Source organism: Ammospiza caudacuta, chromosome 4 (assembly GCF_027887145.1).
Source record: "Ammospiza caudacuta isolate bAmmCau1 chromosome 4, bAmmCau1.pri, whole genome shotgun sequence".
NCBI lineage: Eukaryota > Metazoa > Chordata > Aves > Passeriformes > Passerellidae > Ammospiza > Ammospiza caudacuta.
This window is the reverse complement of record NC_080596.1, coordinates 50,766,957-50,785,637: the sequence shown is the minus strand read 5'-3', so window position 1 is coordinate 50,785,637 and position 18,681 is coordinate 50,766,957.

Sequence of the window (18,681 nt, the reverse complement as noted above, 5' to 3'; positions counted from 1 at the left end):
TTGCTGTGGACTAAAAAGCAAGCTATTGGGTTTTTTTGACCTGGTTGAAATCCACTTTTACTGCCTTCCTCCTGAGGTTCCAAATAAATGCTGGGAAAGGATAGAGGATAGAAGATAGAGAACTTTGTCTGCTGGGTTTCTGCTCAAACTGTGGATAAGGGATACCCAGGCATGAAAGATGCATTTTGTTCCCCTGCTCTGCCCTGTGGTAGTCAGCTCTGGGAGCCAGTGGGAGCCTCCTTTTCCAAGGGGGTCCCCAACACAAGGGCTCAAATGTGTGAGCAGAATGCAGTGGCCCGTGTATTTGGGCACATGTCTGCCTGCTGGCTGCTCCCCGCCCACAGGAACCTCACCTTTATGGCTCAGGAGTAATGATAAAGAGGGCTCTGAGCCCCACCACAGCCTTACAACTTCACACTGGTCAGAGACACCGCCAGTGCTGCCTGGGTTTTGCCAGCCGTGTGGATGGGGCTCATAAAAGACATTTCCAACCTGACAGCATATTAATCCTGAGACCATCTTAGTCATGGAGCTCTGCTGTGCCACACTGAATTTTGGCACAATACTGCTCAGGTTATCTTCTTCTCCCTCACCAGGGAGAGAGCAGGAGGCTTGTGAGAGCACTGAGTCAGTAGAAAAGAAGAATTTTCTTACACGTCTGCTGAACAGTGGTGATGGAGCTCATGGCAAACCTGCCTCCCGGTCTTCTCCTCTCTCCAATACTTTATATCTGATTCCAGCAGCCTTCTATCATGCTGCCCCCAGGCTCCTGATGAGGTCTCTCAGCCACACACATACTGCTGGCCCTACTGTTGAGATCTGTCTGACTCATGGTGTGGGAGGAACAGCAGCTCTGTTCCAGGAGACCTCTCCAATAACAGGATCTGCTGCAGGTGAGGGAGGTAGAAGGACCCCTGCACAGTTGTAGATGGTGGGAGGGGGAGCCATACCATGTAAGCACTAGACAGGATAAACACCATAATATGGCACATCCTACAGTGCTAGCAGGGACTAAACCCTGTCACCTTGCCCAGGACAAAGCACCTCTGTTCTCACTCCCACAGGAGCATTGGCCAAGACTCTAGTCAAGACCAGTAAGTCAAAAGTGTGACACTTGTAGACCACCAAGAGGGACTATTAAGGATTTAGCCTTGAGGTTATCACCAGGACACCTTCCAAACTTTAAAAGAAACTAAGGAGGCTCCTTTAGGGCTCAGAGAATGTTGTGATTCTGGCATGAAGCTTTTAACTTCTAGATGTGCCTTACCACCACTCGAGACATCCTTGCTGAGTTTTGTCCATTGACATGTCTCTCCTTGGGAGTAGTCTGAGAGATTTTTGGCCCTGTCAGGAGAACAGAGGCATGGGTAACCTAAAACAAAGGGAGTAGGGCACTGTCCCGTTTTACTGCAGCCAAACAGCTGCCAGAAAGTGAGGGCAGTGATGGTTCCATTACTGGCCTGCTGCTGAGGGCAGCCTGGGCTGGATTTGAACAGCTGACAACTGACCCTCCTGTCAACTCCCCAAATCACACATTCCTCATTTTACCTTGAGTTTTACGTCCAGTAGCCATGCAGCAGCTAAAATACTGTCAGATTATTATTTTTATGTCATTATATTGTTGAATCTGATCTGATGTAATGAGATTGGATTGTTTATATTTATATATACTTGACTATACCTTCTCTCTCTTTGAATAGACAAGCACTCCAAATATTGGGAGTGTTTACAAGTTCCCAATTTTTAAATGAATCTGGAAAAAAGAAGATATTAAAAATAGCTTAAAAATTTAAACAATTTTTAAAATAATGATAAATAAAGTAAATAAAAAATCAATTATTATCTATCTCACATTACCCACAGCCTAGCCTTAGATAAAATCTTTTTAGTACAGCAGGCACATCTTGAAGACATACCATTTTTGCTAACCACCTGAATTCTGGCTTTAGTAGCTCTATGATTGGAAGCACTCAAAGTCTAGACACAAGTACTAATACTTCAGAACAAAAGTGAATATTCATTTATTACAGAAATTGTACATCTTTCAAACTTTTCATTACATTGTCATGACTACATCAAAAACAGCTTGTTGAAATGCAGTTTTAGCTTATCAACCTTTTCATGTGATCTTACTTGTCAGGAATTCTGTATAATAAATTCTGCTAATTATGTGAATGTACAGCTATATATCTGCACAAAAGGGCCACATTTTCTCAGCAGAGAACATTTTTCATGAAAATGCAGTTATTGTTTTGGACAGAGCAATGAAAGCAAAGGATGTTAGGTAATGAGAAGGTTCTGGGAGAGCTGGAGGAGCTGGGCAGTGGCTGGGCTTGCTTATATCCCATCCCAATATAATCCTCCTGCTTTAGGTTTCAGCAAGCTCAGCTCTTTTAGCAAGGAAATTGTCAGAAATATTCCTTTGCATGCAACAAGCAGAAAGTGGCAACTGATAAATACTTGTCTTTCCTGCTTCCCTCCCTCCCTTCTAATTCTGCAAACATACAATTATGGAAGTCACAAACTAACAGCGCTGTTGTCCTTTCCTGTCCTTCCTCTCCCTTAAGGCCACATCACCCCCCTGATATGTCTGTGATCAGTACTCTGGAAAATCAGTTTGACTCCTCCTTCCCTCCCTGCAGGTGCTGTGAGTCATTTGCCTGAGCCTTGCTCTGGAGGACACAAATGCTTTGCTCACTGCTCACTGAGGTACTTTGCTCCATGCTCACTGCAATACTTTGAATCACATATTGGCCTTGGGTTTAAAACCTAAAGGTTTTGAAGGGCCATACATGTGAGTAACTGTGCAGGAACTCACTGGGATTGCATCTTTAAAAATATGTATTTTGATGCAAAATGTGCCAAATGGAGAAGCAGAGAAAAGCAGAGAAACCGAATTATCAAAATGATAAATGGACAATATGCATCAGTGTCCCAATATCCTCTCCAGTTCCTGAATTCACGACTCTATAATCCTTTGTAAATTAAGGCACATTTTCATCTCTGCTTCCAAAATATTATCGAAGGGTTATTAAAAAAGTCCTCATATGCCGTTTCATCCCTATTCATATTCTAGTACAAGTCTGGAAATATTCCTACTGGCATAGAAAGATTTTGACTCAAAGTCTGTCTTGATTACATAGTGGGCAATCTGCTCCTTTCTGGCTGACCTTATTAACCCTGATTGGTGCCTAGGAGGCAAAATGATTATGGTGCTCAAGAAAATACCTGAAGCACTGCTGCACCAAATAACAGGAGCCATAAGCTGATTCTCCAAGGCAGGATTTAAAATCAAGACAAAACATGCTGGGTTCTTTCAGTTCCACTTGATGGACTTTCAGGTTTGTGCTTGTTTTATCTTTAACGATTAGCAATGCACAAATGAAAGTGAAAAATCTGTGATTCCAGCAGGTGGGACTTCACCATCCATCACAAAGACATGGCAAAGGAATCTGGTACAGCCCATCACCAGTCTCATTCTCCTCCCAGAAGTCCACAGGAGCTCACAGATTACAGGGCTTCTCCAGAAATTCTCTCTGTGGGAAAACCACCAGCATTCAGCTGATTAAGTAGAGTTGTATACTTGGTTAAATGGTTTGTCAGGGAAAAAAAATCCTTTCTCTTGTCTTTTTCAATTTGCAAGTAACTTGAACAATGAGAATCCTGGAATCTGCTCAATAGTTCTAGAATTTGTCTGTTGAGCTTTAATAACTAGCAGCAGTCTGAATAAAACTGAAAGAAAGTTCAGGAGCTATACTGAATAGGATATTCAGGCACTACCTTCAGTCTCAGATATTCACATCCATAAAGCAGAACTGTAAGAAAGCCATGATTAATTTCTATTTATCTCTCCCATTTCCAAAAAAGTCAGGTTTATACTGTGTCCTGTGCAGTCATTAGCATGTAATAACATAGATAGCTAAATTCCCTTATCAAAGGGAGTTGTTGGTCTGCTTTTCATCTTCTGCAGGTTGAGATGGCTGTGTGTACACAGTCACAGGTGTACGTGCACGCTCTGGTTTGGATCTGACACTTCCTCTTTCATCCCATCCATTCCAAGCCAGGCAGTGAGGAGTGTTTTGTATCTCTGAAGTCCATTTCCCTTAGCTGCTCCTTGTCATTTCCTAGCAGGATTTGTCTGTGTATGTGAAGGCACAGCTGGAGAGGGGTGATGTTTGTCCTTTTTTTCCTACAGCTGCTCTGTGTGTGTCGAAGCTGTCAAGGAGGCTTCTTGGTCACAATGAGGAACAGTAGAGGACTGTGACCTTGGAGTCTTCTCAGGACACAAATCAGCTCCCTGGTTTTAATTTGGTACTTCCTGGGGTTTCCGATGTATAATTATTTTCCCTTTTTGCTTCTTGGAAAATAAATTAATGAGAAATGGGGAACTGAGAAAAAAAGCTGGGTGTCTTGGGTTAATGAGAAGAGGCAGGAAAAGAGCAGAGACAAGTCCACAGCTAGGGAAGGTGTTAGAGATTAAATGAACTAAAGTTAAACCTGGCTCAAAGTTTGCAGCAAAGGAGCAGCTGTAGATGAGAAAAGGCCAGTACCAGAGGCAAAGGTGGTGTTTATACAGAGGCTGTGAAACCAAGGGCAGGTACTAATAGACTTCCTTCAATCTGTATTACACCAAAGATCTCATTCAACAACAGCATTAAAAGGCACTGAAAGCTGAATTTAAAATATCCTTTTCTAGACTGATTTCACAAAAATTCACATTCCAGCTATGACTGGCAGTCAATTTACCAACAGAATGAGGTTAGGTCCTCTAAGAAAAGCACATCTTACCTTGTAAATCTCTACCTTTTTTTGTTAAAAGTGTGCTGTCAAAATGATACCTGCGTATTTCCTAAAATGAGCTAAATGTAGCTTGAGGATTACACCTGTCTTTGCCAATTTCTATCATTAAACAATTTCCTGTCTCCAGTTTTGTGCTTTATTTCCTGCTGATGTCTAAAGGATGCGCGCTGACAGCTGAAGAAAGCGGCTGTTGTGCAACACTGGCACTGCCTGTGGGGCCGTGATCAGCAGCAAGGCTGACTGGTGAGCCTGGGTGAGATGTTTGCTTTTGTTTTGATCAATCGTTTAGCGTGAGAAAAACGTGGCTTTGGCAGATCTGGCACTGTTCACTAATTGGGCTGAATGTACAGATTGACTAAAGCACATGCTTATGGTTTGGGTGATCCAAGTTCAACTTCACCATCTGCTTCAAGCCTCGTCTTCCTGCAGCCCTTGCTGAGCAGGCTCTGGGCTGAGCAGAGCTGGCAGGTGCAGAGTCTCTCTCAGTGAAGCTGTTACACTTTGCATACAAAGATTAAATATTTATTAGTGCTGATGGTTCTCTGTGTCCCAGCTCCCACGTGGGTGCCCCAATCCCTGCACTGTAAAGCTCCCTCTGGAGCAATTCGTGTTCAATGTAATGTGCAAAACGAGAGCACACCAAGGGAGAGGTGGCTAAAGCCTTCCAGTGCTGTGTAACAGTTTGCAGGGATAAGACAGTCTCCTGGGGAAGGGATGCAGTTATGAATCTCCTTGTACAGAGGAAAGCAGGGCAGAATTGGGTTTTCCTTCACTCTGAATGTGTGCCAAGCTTGAGGCTCTGTGGAGTTCCCCTTTGGGTGTGGAAACTTCTCCAGTCTCTGAGCTGTGCAAAGGACCATGAAAAGTGCTCAAGAAGCCTGAGCCCGCAGGCAACATTTTAAATCCTTTCTACTAGCATCCTCACCTGGCAACTTTGGGGAAATTCAGCTAATCAGAAGAGCTGGAAACAAGTGGAGAGATGCTGAAGTAAAGGGCTGCCACACCCTGCAGAAGAATTAAAACTAAGACAAGCTGCATTCTCTTTTGGCTTTTATCAGTTCAGGTGAGATCCATTTAAGTATTGCTGAGGTCTAAAGATTGCCCCAATCAACAACACAACTGCAGAACTGATTCTTTCCTTCAAAATTTCACAGGCCGTAGTAGGTAAATATAGTTCAGACACAAATATGTTTTTAGATGAAGAGTGTTCTTTCAAATCTTTTTTTCGCTCTTCTAAGAGTGCCAAGTAGCACCAGTTTTGAAGTAATTTCTGAAATGTGGGCATCTGTCTTCTAGGATCTGTACTGAAAACACCATCCTTTTTCATATAGCTTACCAAACAAGTCATTCATTAGTAATTAGTTTTCATTTTAATGACTTTGGGTTGTAATGACTATTGGTTGTAACTCCTAAACTTTGTGCCACTGTCAGTGGGGTTTGCATGAACATACATGGGTGTAGAATTGAATCTGTCCTTCTTTCTGGTCAGACTAATTATTTTCATGCGATGTTTCACAGGTCTTCATTGATCTCCAGAGCACTTCTAATGTCTGAGAAAGAAAGAGTTGCAGAAGAACAAATATGCCATAAAATTACTCTAAAAGTAACAGTTAATCTCCTATTTGAGATGTTAATTTATAGAAGGAAATATTTTGGAATATACCCGGAATCTTGTAATTAAGTGACTTGCTGTTTTCTTGAGGTGCTTAAGTATGAGTTCTACACCCAGGTCTTTTAGCAGTAGTTGAAAGGTATTTCACATCAGTCCACACGTAAGAAAAAGTATTTCATCAGTCTGAAGTAAGGTATAAACAACCTCAGGAAGTTTGGAATATATTATTAAAACTGTTCTCTAGTATCCTTCTTACAGTGTATTTTGGCATCTCATCCTTTAATGTAAACTTATTATGTAAGTCACTTGTTGGCTCACCTCTGGTCCGTCCCATGATCTCTCACTAGAAAATCACAGTGTTTTGTAAATGGGGTATGGCAGGAGAGACTGCTGTGTGCTGCTATTCATTCAATGATTCATCTGACTTGCTTTCCCCCGCTTCTAGACCCCTCTGTATCTGAATTTCAACCTATCTGTGTCTTAGGCATTTCTCCTGACTTTCTCTTTCCCATGTTTTGGGCACATCTGCACTCGAAGATGTCCGGCTTGCCTTTGGTCACTGCCCTGAGCAGGGTGTCAGGGATGTGCTGGCCCTCAGGCCCTGCTGCAGCCTGGGGAGGGGCTGTGGCACCCAGTGCACGCAAAGGCCAGCATTAGTATGTAAAGGACACTAAGGAAAGCCCCTTTGCTCCCCTGCTGTAGGGCTGGAGATGAGCCTCCCCAGGAGATGGCTCTCTCTGAGGCCGGCACACCATCCCATAGCAGGCATCCTGCCACATTCAGGCTTTGCAAAGAGAGGTGGTGGGGTCCCTAAACCTCTGCAGACACCAAAAGGTGTTTAAACCTCTTTAGAAAGTGAAATGAGGCACCCAGATATTTGTGTTTCCAGTTTCCAGTCAGTGCCTTGCCTCTTACCTCATATTTGAAGTGTTAAACTAAAGGATGCCACAGACAGATCCTGTACCTAGAGGGGTTTGAAGATCAACCAAAATATCACTCTTAGAAAAAACTTTCAGGCCCTGTAGCTGTGGATGCAACAAGAGCTGTTCATTAGTGTTAAGGAGGTATAACTATATGTGGTCACAGGAAAATATGAAACATGAATATGAAATATTTACAGCACTGAACAAGGAAAAGCATCAGGTAGTTAATTTTCTTTGACACCATCTCTTGAAATGAATAGGTCAATGTGTTCCTAGGATGACATACCTCAGAGTCTTCAGAAGTCTTCAGGGCTGTAATCATCTGTCTCTTAAAAAGACCCTTGATCCCATCCTTTTATTGGGCATGCTCCTCATGCTGTAAATCACCCTGCAAATCAAGAAACAGACCTGAAAACAGCTGAGCAATGGGGGCTGCTGAGCACCACCAAAGAAAAGTCAGCTTGAGCTTGTGGTGAGGTTATGTGAGCTGCCCAGAAGCCCCAGAATGGGTATGAGCTCAGCCCCCCAGGGCCCCTGCACTGCCTATCACACCGTCAGGAACCGCTGGCATCGCGGGCACATGTGCCACGGCTCACAGGGCATGGAAGGAGGAGGATGAAGGCAGGGATAAAGCAAACCTTCAGAAATATTTCTGCACTTTCTAAGGCATTACCAAAATTTCACTCCATGCAGGAGTATCTGGAAGAAATACTTTGGTGGCAATGAGTCAAAAAAAAAAAAAAAATCCCATTAAGTGAACATTGCCAGGGTTTGCAGATACTTCTTCCAAAATTTGGAAAATGCTTTGGAGGTGGAACCGACCCTGAATATTTCTTTGCTTTTCTTTATACAAAGGTATGTTTAAGATACCATTTTGAAAAGGTTATCAAGTGGCTGCAAGATGATATATTTGGGAATTTTTTAACAGAGCTGTGAGGTGAGGGATGAGCAGCAAGATCAGAGAAACCCAAACCTTGTGGTGGCAGGGTGGTGTGGCTGGGGAGCAGAGTGGCTGGCTGCAGTGGCCGGGAGGGAGGGCAGCAGCCTTCCTGTGGGAAGTGGAGAATGCCTAGGAGAATGTGCTTGCAGAGGGAGAAAATACACAGCAGCTGGTTACCTAGTCTGTCCTTGTGGCAAGTTGAAGCCCATCAGTAGAAGCTGCTATGGTTGTTATACACTATAGTTATGATACATAACAGTAGTTACATCTATTGTCCCTCAGGAATTAATAATGTATTAATGCTACCTTATCTATTAATAAGTACTATAATGTAGGTAACACAGAATTCTGTTAATTCTCTGTCTCTACATTTTACTCCCTCTAAAAAAGGCAGGTCTGTATCTACTTATTTGCTTATCTGAATTGCTTTTGCTGCTTTTGCTACCACTGCTATAAATTTCCTAGGAAACCACCCTGCAAAGCCACGGTAGGAATTCAAAATTTCTTCAAGGTCACTCACATCAGAGGTTTTGTTCAAAGCTTTTAAAATAGCTAGCCTGGTGCTGAGTCAAACATATTTTTCTTGACTTGGTTTGTATTAAAGTCCTCAGCTACAAACCTTACTCAGGCAAAACTTTATTTTCGCCAGGGCTTTGGCTCCTGCTGCGTGCTGGCTTTGCTTGCTTTAGTAGAAATCAACTTGCATGATACCCTGACCTACACACATAGTTGGACACTAACCTTCTTTGACCAAGGCATCCTTGGTCATCCTGTGCAGGCAGATATGTTATCACAACAGATATGGACCTAACAGTGAGGGAGGGTTTGGACAAACCACTGGGACACAGCCATTTCCTGAACCTCAGGCGCAGCTGGGTAAGGCCATCGTCAGGACCCGTCCATTCTTCTGGGACAGCAGTCAGATCTTTGCAAAATATTCCCCCTCAACTTGAAATGTTCTTTCAGGGGCCAGGAGAGTGAGGTGATGCAGCAGTAACTGAGCAGGAAAGGAAGGTGGCCTGTTCATGCAGCACAGATGTTCCCAGGAGCTCCACGGGCTCCTGGAACTGCTCCGTGTGTGCGGCTGGGCTCTGCGACTGCATGGAAAGAGCAGAGTATCTGGCTTGACTCTCAGATTGGTGTTTACAAGGCAGGCAGAGGAAAAATGAATGTTTTACTTGAAATGTTATGGAAATCGTTCAGAAATAATGCCTGCAGAAGGCAGTTCTCAGAGTCTATTTCTGTTCGTGAAAGGCGTGCACCAGAATCAGAAATTCTGCAAATCCATTTCCTTTTGTTTTATCGCTGCTAAGTTCATGAACTAAAAGAAGAGCCTGAGCAATTTGACTCAGTTTCCAGGGGGAATTATTAGGTTTAACTTTTTGAAAAATATATATATGCTCAAAACTATTGTTTTTTTAAGATAAACTGGGATTTTTCCCTCCATACAACAATAGTTAAATCTGATACTCAGTTGCTTGACTAAGAGACTGATAGGATTAAAACCTAAAAATACAAAAGATAGAAACCAGATTGTGTTATCTAAAATATACATCCTCTCCTGTCGTGCTGGTAACTTAAGTTCACACAGTGTAAACAGAGAACTAACAAGCTCTGGTATTGTCATTTGGGCTAGGGATTTTTTTCTTTTTTTAACATAAACTAGCTCCAAGCAGCTTACAGAGCTCTCTCAGAGAGCAGGTACATAGGTTTCAATGTGTCTTCAGTCCACAAATGTTTGATTGATATAGTACAGTACTCCTGTTCATATAAATATTTGAAGTTTGAAAAACCTTCTGGTTTTATTTCTGTTAGAAAAACCCAAGAGTTTAAGCTAATTTCCCGTGGCAGAACAGTACTTTCACACACACACACACACCCATGTGCAGCTCTGTTTCTTGTATGTAGATCCCCATCCCCACCAAGAACAATGGGCTTCATGCAACAGCTTGGCCCTTGCTGTTTCTTACAAACTGGCAGGAAGGTACCAGGGGCCTGACCCAAAGCCAGCTGATTTTTCATATTCCTCACTGACTTTGGAGGACACTGGATTAAACAGAGTTGTAGTGCTACTTGCTTTCTGGGTTTCATGTGTTTCTAGGGATTCCAGTTGTTCTTCTCACCCCTCATGCAAGCTGCAGTCCCAGCACAGCAGTTACAGAGGTAACTGTCCTCACAATAAAAGGCTTGGACACCTCACGCACAGATCTACTGGTCTGGATGTTCAATTCATATGGAAGCCTTTTTGTTGCATTCACAGCTTTCTGAAAACATAATGCTACATTTTTATTATGCTGTTATGAGAAAAAAAAATGTTACCAACTAGATAGATCCCTCATGAATGAGTATCTGAGAGAAGGGAAATGAGAACACTGCAGATTCTTGTCATCCTGGGACACGGGCAAAAGCTGTGAGTAAGGAAACCTGGAAGAGAATGGTCAACAAAAAAGCAATTGCAACTGACATTAAAAAAGCATTCTGAGATGCTTTGCTTGACAAGTTCAGAGCTGGAAACCATGTGTAAGAATCCTCAAACAAGGAAAATAACAACTAAATGTCAGAAAAACCAAGAGGCTGATTCCATAATCAATGAAGGCAAAAGTCACAGCAAAGTCAAAGGCATGAGACAAAACTAGACTCCTGTGCTCTGGGTTTGCCTGTTCTCAAGTTGGTTTTTTTCCTTCTAGTTTCTCAGTTTCTCTACTAGGACTTCTCCTTCCTTACAATCTAGCCCTGAAAATACCTTTCTTCTGGTAACCAGTGTGGATGACGGCATTGACAAGCCCAGTTATCCCAGGTGGGGAGGAGATGTCTGACATACTCCAGCTCCAGCCTTGGAAGGACTTTCAATTCAACACTAATAAACCCAAAGCACCAGCAGAAGTCAAAAGCAATCTTTCAGATGCTGCTCATGTGTGTAGGGATGTCGGCAGCAGCTGGAGATGAGTGTGGCTCACTGAGCACAGCCAGGGAAGGCTCCAAGGTGCCTCCATCACGAGATGCACGTCCTCCAGATTCTGCCAAGTGTGTTGGGAGCCACAGTCTGGCTCCCCGTGAGGAGGAAGCTTCAAGGCTTTGCCACACCACAGCCTAGTTCCTCCATGAGCTGGTGAGGCTTTGCCCATTCTTTCAGGGAATTAGAGATGCAGTGACAGTATTTTTAATTTTAGGCAGGATTGTTGATATTTTTGCACTGAGTATCTACCCAACTGGGAAGTAGGAGCCCGCAAGCACAGTCACAACATTGAGACACATTTGCACTGGTTTCATTGTCAGGGTGGCCTTTGTCCTTCATCCTACATAGAATCATGGAATAATTTGGTTTTTGGTTTGGAAGGGACCTTAAATCATGTAATCCAACTTCCTGCTGTGGACAGGAACACTTTCACGGGACCGGGTTGCTCAAAGCCCTGTTCAGCCTGGCCTTGAACACTTACAGGAATAAGACATCCACAATTTCTCTGGGCAATTTACTCCAGTGTCTCCCCACCCTCATTGTCAACTTTTCTTCCTTATATCCAATCAAAAATTATCCTCTTTTAGTTTAAAACTGTTGTCCCTTGTCCTGTGACTGCAGACTCTGGCAAAAAGTTTTTCTCTGCCTTCTTATCTGCTTGTGCCCACACAAAGTCTGTGATGCATGGAGGAGCTAACAAATGTGTGTCAGCAGGGGAAGAGGTAAAACCTTGTTGTGAAAACTGGGGTGACGCAAGGTCACTTGTAGTGTTTATTCAAAGTCCAGACCAGGTCAGCTCTGTATCCCTGCAGGTTGCTTTCCTGGAGCAGCTGCCTGGTAACCTGCAATTAGCAGCTTCCCTGAGTCTTGAACCCTTGTGAGAGACACCACTTTTCTGGGAGAAGTTATTTCAGAGTCAGGAAGCCTGTGGAAGGAATAAGAGGCTGCTTCTAATGTGGTGTGAACTCAGAAGCCTATACAGTGTATTGTTCTGTGCTTCTTGATACTTGGAATTGAATACAATTGCAACATTTAAGGTAGGCTGCCTGCTTTAGTTTCACCTTTGTAATTTTAATTTGTTTGCTGTGCTGGCGGTATTTTTTTCTTTTTCTTTTTTTCTTAATTCTGGCTTATACAGGTGGAGCCAATCTATGCATTAGCTTGTTCCTGTCTTCCTGTGGCTTAGCCATGTATTTTAAGACTGTTTTCCTTTACAGGAAATGGGAAGCTGTGGAATGCAAAGTATCATTTTAATAAAAATAATACTGCCTAACAAACCCCAAATGACTTAGTGTATGCAAAAAAGCCAGATATACCAGAGAGACTCACTTGGAAAGTGTATTTTGTGTTTAACTTTTTTTTTCCACGCTGCACTTTTTAAAGTTAGTTGGATACATCTAGAGAGGCTGACTTGAGTAGGTGGTTTGTTATTCCTCACTTATTTTTCAGTTATTTTTCAGCTAATTCTCCAAGCATACACAAAATACAAACATATTCATTCTGCACCTGTGTCCCCAGCAACATTTTTGCCTCTAACACAATCTGAAGCCATTATCATTTAGAATACAGAATTATCACTGACAACAGGAAGTCCAAGGAAAGTGGGCAGCTAGTTAACCTTTGGGATGAGTTACTGGTTAAGAAGCAAATATCAGAGATTCCTTATTCATGGATGAAAAATCTTCTAAAAATAATAGAATGTTGCTACTTTTAGTGTTATACTGAGGACTGAGAAATTAATCAAAAAGGTGATAGTGAGTGTTTGTAATTACCTAAAAGACAGATGAGTGCTGGGGTGGCCAGTGGCCTGCAGGACATGGCTAAGTGCAGAGACTTGCAGGAACAAATCTGCTTTCAATAATTTCAGCTCCTCAATGACCTGGCTGCTATTCCTTTCCTCCCTGTTTCCCCACACATGCACATGTGAAGCAGATCAGCTAATCAAGTAGAAGATGAGCCAATTTGTGAATATTTTCCATGGGCAGAGGGAAAATTAGGACAGCCCCTTCAGTCTGACCTTGGGTGTGGGGCATGGGTAGAGCCCTTGGGTCCTTTGCCCTTGCAGGTGCTGAAGGTTCATGGCTGTCATTGCAGTTTGCCATTTGCAGCTTTCACACTCCAGGCACCAGGAGCTGAGGTGCTGGTAGCTTGGCAGAGTTGGTGGGTGTTGGAAGGGGTCTGTGGCTTAGCTGCCCACCAGCCAAGATGCTGTGCCCAGCAAATCCTTATGTGCCAGAATGTCTTCAAGAATAGCAGGGAATCAGTTTGCAAGCTATTAACTTATTTAAGCTGGAATTTCTTGCACACACTAAATTTATTTGCACTTTATTTGATGAATAATTCCATCCTCAGCAGTGAATGGTTAGTTTTGTTTGTGGATGGACTGCAGGAATGAACCCAGACTTTTCACCATCTGTAACTCAGTTTTGACCATGAAGAGTAATTAAAGAAAATATATTAAATGAAGTATGCTTTAGCTTGCATGTTGCAGAGGCTTCTCTTGGCAGCTCCAGTTACTTTCAAATGCAGTGATAGGGTGCCATTGTTTTGGCAGAAACTCTCCACAGCAATGTTATCAGAACAACTTTCAGCAGGCACACGTGGACAGGAAAGTCAGCCCAGGTTCCATGGAACTGGGACCATCCCCGAGAGCCCTAAGAGCTCTGTTTTGCTTGCCAGGGAAATGAGGGAGGATGTGCATGGTGCCACAGCAGAAAACAAATTAAAAAGAAGCTGTGAATCCACTGACAAGCAAGGTAACCATACCAAGCATATCTCTGCCATGCAGCTGTGTCAATTTGGTTAAAATATTTACATTTTATACATGTCAAAAATACAAAGTATGCTACTGTGTTTTTCTTAGAAAAAAGATAGCATGTTTAATAGTGGAAGTAAGAGAGAGAAACCCTTATTTTATAAAAAAAAAATGCTACAGGTATTTTTCTTCTTTTATATGAGTGCTTATACTAAAACATCAGTGGGAAAACGTAGGCCATTGCTATAGCAGGTCATCCTTCATGCTGACCACAGCATCAGGCAAGTGCAGCTTCCTGAGACACCATTTGGCATCATGATTTTGTTTCTCCTGGACATCATCCTTTTGTTTTGAAAGAGGGGAGAAGAAAACAACATTCACCTGCTGCTGTCTCATGGATGCCTCATGCCTATTCATTTCATTTAGTTGTTTTTCTTATTCCAAAGTAAACACATTCTTCCTCACAGTGTTTGGTGTTTGCCATGTGCTGGAAAGCAGATTACTGCTGTCTGGTACCCTCTCTTCTCTTGGAAGGAGTCCAAACCAGCAAGGTCTCCAACCTGTGAGTAATAGTTACTCAAATAATGGGATACTGCATAGAAATTACTAACTTGAGCAAAGATTGAAAAGTCAGTTTTGCTCTTAAGAAAACACTACTGAGCGTGAACAGAAAAAGGCAGAATTAAAAGCTGAGAGAAGGAAAAGAAACAACAACAAGAAGAAAAAGACAAAAACCTGAAGGCCAGACCTTCAAGTCCTAGAATATACCTCCTGCACAGTATTTGCAGTTAGGCAAGTTGCAGACAAAAATGTCCTGTCCACAATTAAGTGTTAGGGAGTTAATTCCATTTAGGTTCTTCAGTGCTTGATATGTGGGTACCACCAGATGATTGATGGTTACTTATATCAATCACACCAGGTCATAAATACTGGCTGTGAAAATTGGATCTCAGTGCTTAAAAGCCCAAAAGCAAATCAGATGCTAACATCAAGGCAGCCCAAATAGCATGCCTTATTTCTTTCAAACAATTACAAGTGAGAAAAACCCCATCAGTGCCAATGTTTCTGGCTTGCAATGGACTTGGATCAGATCATCACCAAGAGGAGTAAACACTGTAAATGGAAGCATCCAAATGCAAGCTGGCATTTTAAAGTGATATTTGCTGAAAAAAACATCACATAAAGCCTGAAACTTTCCCTGTGATGTGGTTAAAGCTCACACTAAGGTCACTGAGGGAAGGATCAGCTCAAAAAAAATGCCTCCACAGGTAGTGATGGCAATTTGAATGTTGTAAAGAGCGAGCTCTTCGATCTAGGGATGCTCTCCCAGTCCTCAAAGTGCCCCCACTCCCAGCTGGGAGCAGTGCCCTTGTTCAGGAGGGCTGGCTCTGATTATCAGGGAAGCCTTTGCTCATCTGCTGGGCTAGCCCTATTTTCATGAGACTGCCTGTGCCATGCTAGTTTGAATAACTGGCTTTTCATTTTACTCACAAACAAAAGGAGGCTTTTAAAAAACCAGAACCACAGGGGTAGATACAGGCTATCGAGCAGACTGTATTAGCACTACCAAACTATTCAGAGTTGATTCCCATCTCTCTGCAATGTCTTTCCAGTTATTAAATGCAAAATTTATATTAAATGTATATATATATAAATTTATATTAAATGCATAATTTTTGTTTAAGGCAAAGAGAGAAAAACAAAAATTTCCTTCTGCCCTTTTATTCCTCAGCTGTTAAGCCATGGTGCCATTTCAGTGGTCCAGTGTGTTGGAAGTAGGTGAAGATAAGGCCATTTCCAGAGTAAATCTGGGTCACTCTCACCCTGTTACCTCATTGTGAGATTGATGAAGGTTTTTTTACTAAGTTGTAGGTCCAGCAGTTGAAATGCTGCTTTAAGATGTATTTCTGAGTTGTACTGCTGGGCCCAGCTGTCTCCAGAACAGAGAACTGGGAATACTTTTTGTTAGCTAGAAAAGGCCTTTAACAGATATTTTATTCAGTGCATATCAGTCTAGCTTTGATCTCCTAACTTTCAGTGTACTTTATTAATGAAAAAAATATATTTCTTTTGTAATAATGTCACACTTGCAATTGGTGATATTTATTCTTACTCTTGAAGGGACAAGTTTGCTGCCTTATTTGAGCAGTTCAGTTGTAACAATGTAATACTAAGACCATAGTGCAAAGGAGCTTTCCTTCTCTGTGTTCAGTTTCACTTCTTGAAGTCTCTATACCTAATACATGTATGTATGAAAAGTGCTGCTCTGGAAGATTCAATTTCTTGAGAAGCATAGCCATTGATTTGTGATCCTTTTCTTCTGCTGTAGTCTCATCTATTGCATTAATGCTAATCAAATCATTTTCTTTGTGAAACAATAGCTTTTACACATGTGTGCAGCATTTTTATTACAGCTCCAGTTCATAAAAGGTATAGATTTACCTTAAAAATTCAACTTCTAGGCTTCTTCAATTTGTTTTTGGTTTTAATTTTTTTTTTTTTTTTTTTTTTTTTTTTTTTTTTTTTTTTTAGTAATGAAGAGTTTAGCCCCAAACTAATATTTTTTTCCAGACTATTGTTCTTAGGCCTGGATACTTTTTAAGTTGCTTAAATGTTAGGTATTAGAAAAATTCAGTTCATGAGAACCCTTTTACCAGTGCTGGTAGCTTTGGTCCAGGTGTCCATTATTGCAATACTCTAAAAAAGATGTCAGTATATGAGCTTGTTCATGTGCTGGGTGTTACTCAAAAGAGACTTGTTTCTCTGTCTTTATGGAAGTCTAAAATTTTGACGCTTTTCTTTCCAGCGAATATTCTGTGCACTATTTAATGATTGCCAGCCTCTGAATTGCTCTCCTTTTGGCTGGCTCCAAAGTTTCCATGACACTGGATTAGGGAACCATAAGAAGCATGCCTTACAGATTCAATTACAGCCTGAGAGAAGAAAGGTGAATAAGAAGGAAACTTGCAGCCAGAGCAAAAAGCTTCTCTCTCTAAAGGGAATCCAGAATAATATGCTTAGGAAAGGAGGGGGTTTACCTCAAATACTGTGAAAAAAAGGAACAGCAGTTTCCTGAAAATAAAATGAGGCTGATGTGTATTCTCTTGTGCGTGTCACTCTTGTAAAGTGTATCTTTTTCACAAGCTGGTTGGAGTTGAGATGATAATTTGCATGTCAAGCAAACTGTCTTAATTTCCTTGTTCTTGCTTCCCTCCTAGGATGACACTGCCTGATATGTATTCTAACAAACATGTTTGTCAATGAAGAAATCACAGCAAATGCACAAGTTAATGACAGTGTTAGCTGCTCTCTGACTTCATTGTCAAATCTTCTGGTCAAGGTAGCCAGCAACACACTCAGGTACACGCAAACCAGCTCAGGAAATCTGTAAAACACATTATAGTCCAATATTTCTCCTCACAGTCAAATTAACTTAGAATTTAAAGTGTTTTAGCAGTTCTGATGGGACTCTACCTGCATACAATCCTGGTCTGAAATGCATAAAAAGCCCAGTCATACAGCTCTAATTTAAATTAGCTTTATCCTTTATAGCATTAGCATTAATTTTGTGAAACTAAATGCACTGTAATTACAATAAATCCATTGGGTTTTCTAGTCCATTAAAAACACAAATGAGGAAAAAAAAAGTTTTTTTCCCCTTCCCAGAAAGCAATGGTTTTGAACTGGGAGACAAACAGACATTTCAGGAAGTCCAGGTGTTAATGTGAATGACTTTATTGCTTCTGCTTCAAAGCATCCTATTGCGACAAGTACAAAAATATGAATGCAGACATTTTAAATCAATAATTCCACATTGAGAAGGAAATACCTTTGTCAAGTACACTGTTAATTACTGGCACAATGATATTACTAAAATGAGAGAAAACTTAGGGGGCAAAAAGGAAAAAGAAAAAGACATTCAAAAGGAAAGGGAAAGTGCTATAAGAGAAAGCCGTGCTACCATCTCAGAAAGAGATTGTAAACTAGGTAATATCTGCTCATTTCAGGGTTCACTGGAGTTAATAATCTTGCATGTTCTGCTCATTCCTGAATCTTCATGGTCAAGTAGCAAATATCTAGCCAAGGCCCTTTGATGTGGACCAATATTAAAATGCATTCTGTGCACCAATAATAATAATAATAATACACCTCTTACTTATGGCCAGGAAGTCTCGGTCACGTTTTCACACTGGACACTGCAATAAGAGCACACTGGCTCAACTGCTGCACTCTCTCAGCACAAAGCTTCTGGCTTGTCACAAGATGATCTCTACATACCAGCTTTTGTGTTAATTAAAACAAATTGAACATTTGTGAATTTTGTTTGCTTGTCTTGACAATGACAGTCTTCTGATACTAATATCTCACTGTTGACATTGCTCAGATTAGAAAAAGTAGTAAGGGTGAGTGTACACAAGGCACTTTGTCACTTTGTGTTCACTTCCACTCAGCCTAGAGTGTATTGCAGCAGGCTTATTTCAGACAAAAATGTTTCTTTTTTTTAAATTTTTTAAATTTTTTAAATTTTTTTCTTTTCTTTTTTTTTTTTTTTTTTTTTTTTTTTTTTTTGAGTTCCAGAAACTAGCCCTGGGATTTATGGCAAACACTCCTGCTTTTGGGTTGCTGGGCTGCTTCTCTGCCTTTTGTCCAACCGCGTGTACTCTTCCCACAGCAGGTTCAGCTTAACCTGGTGTA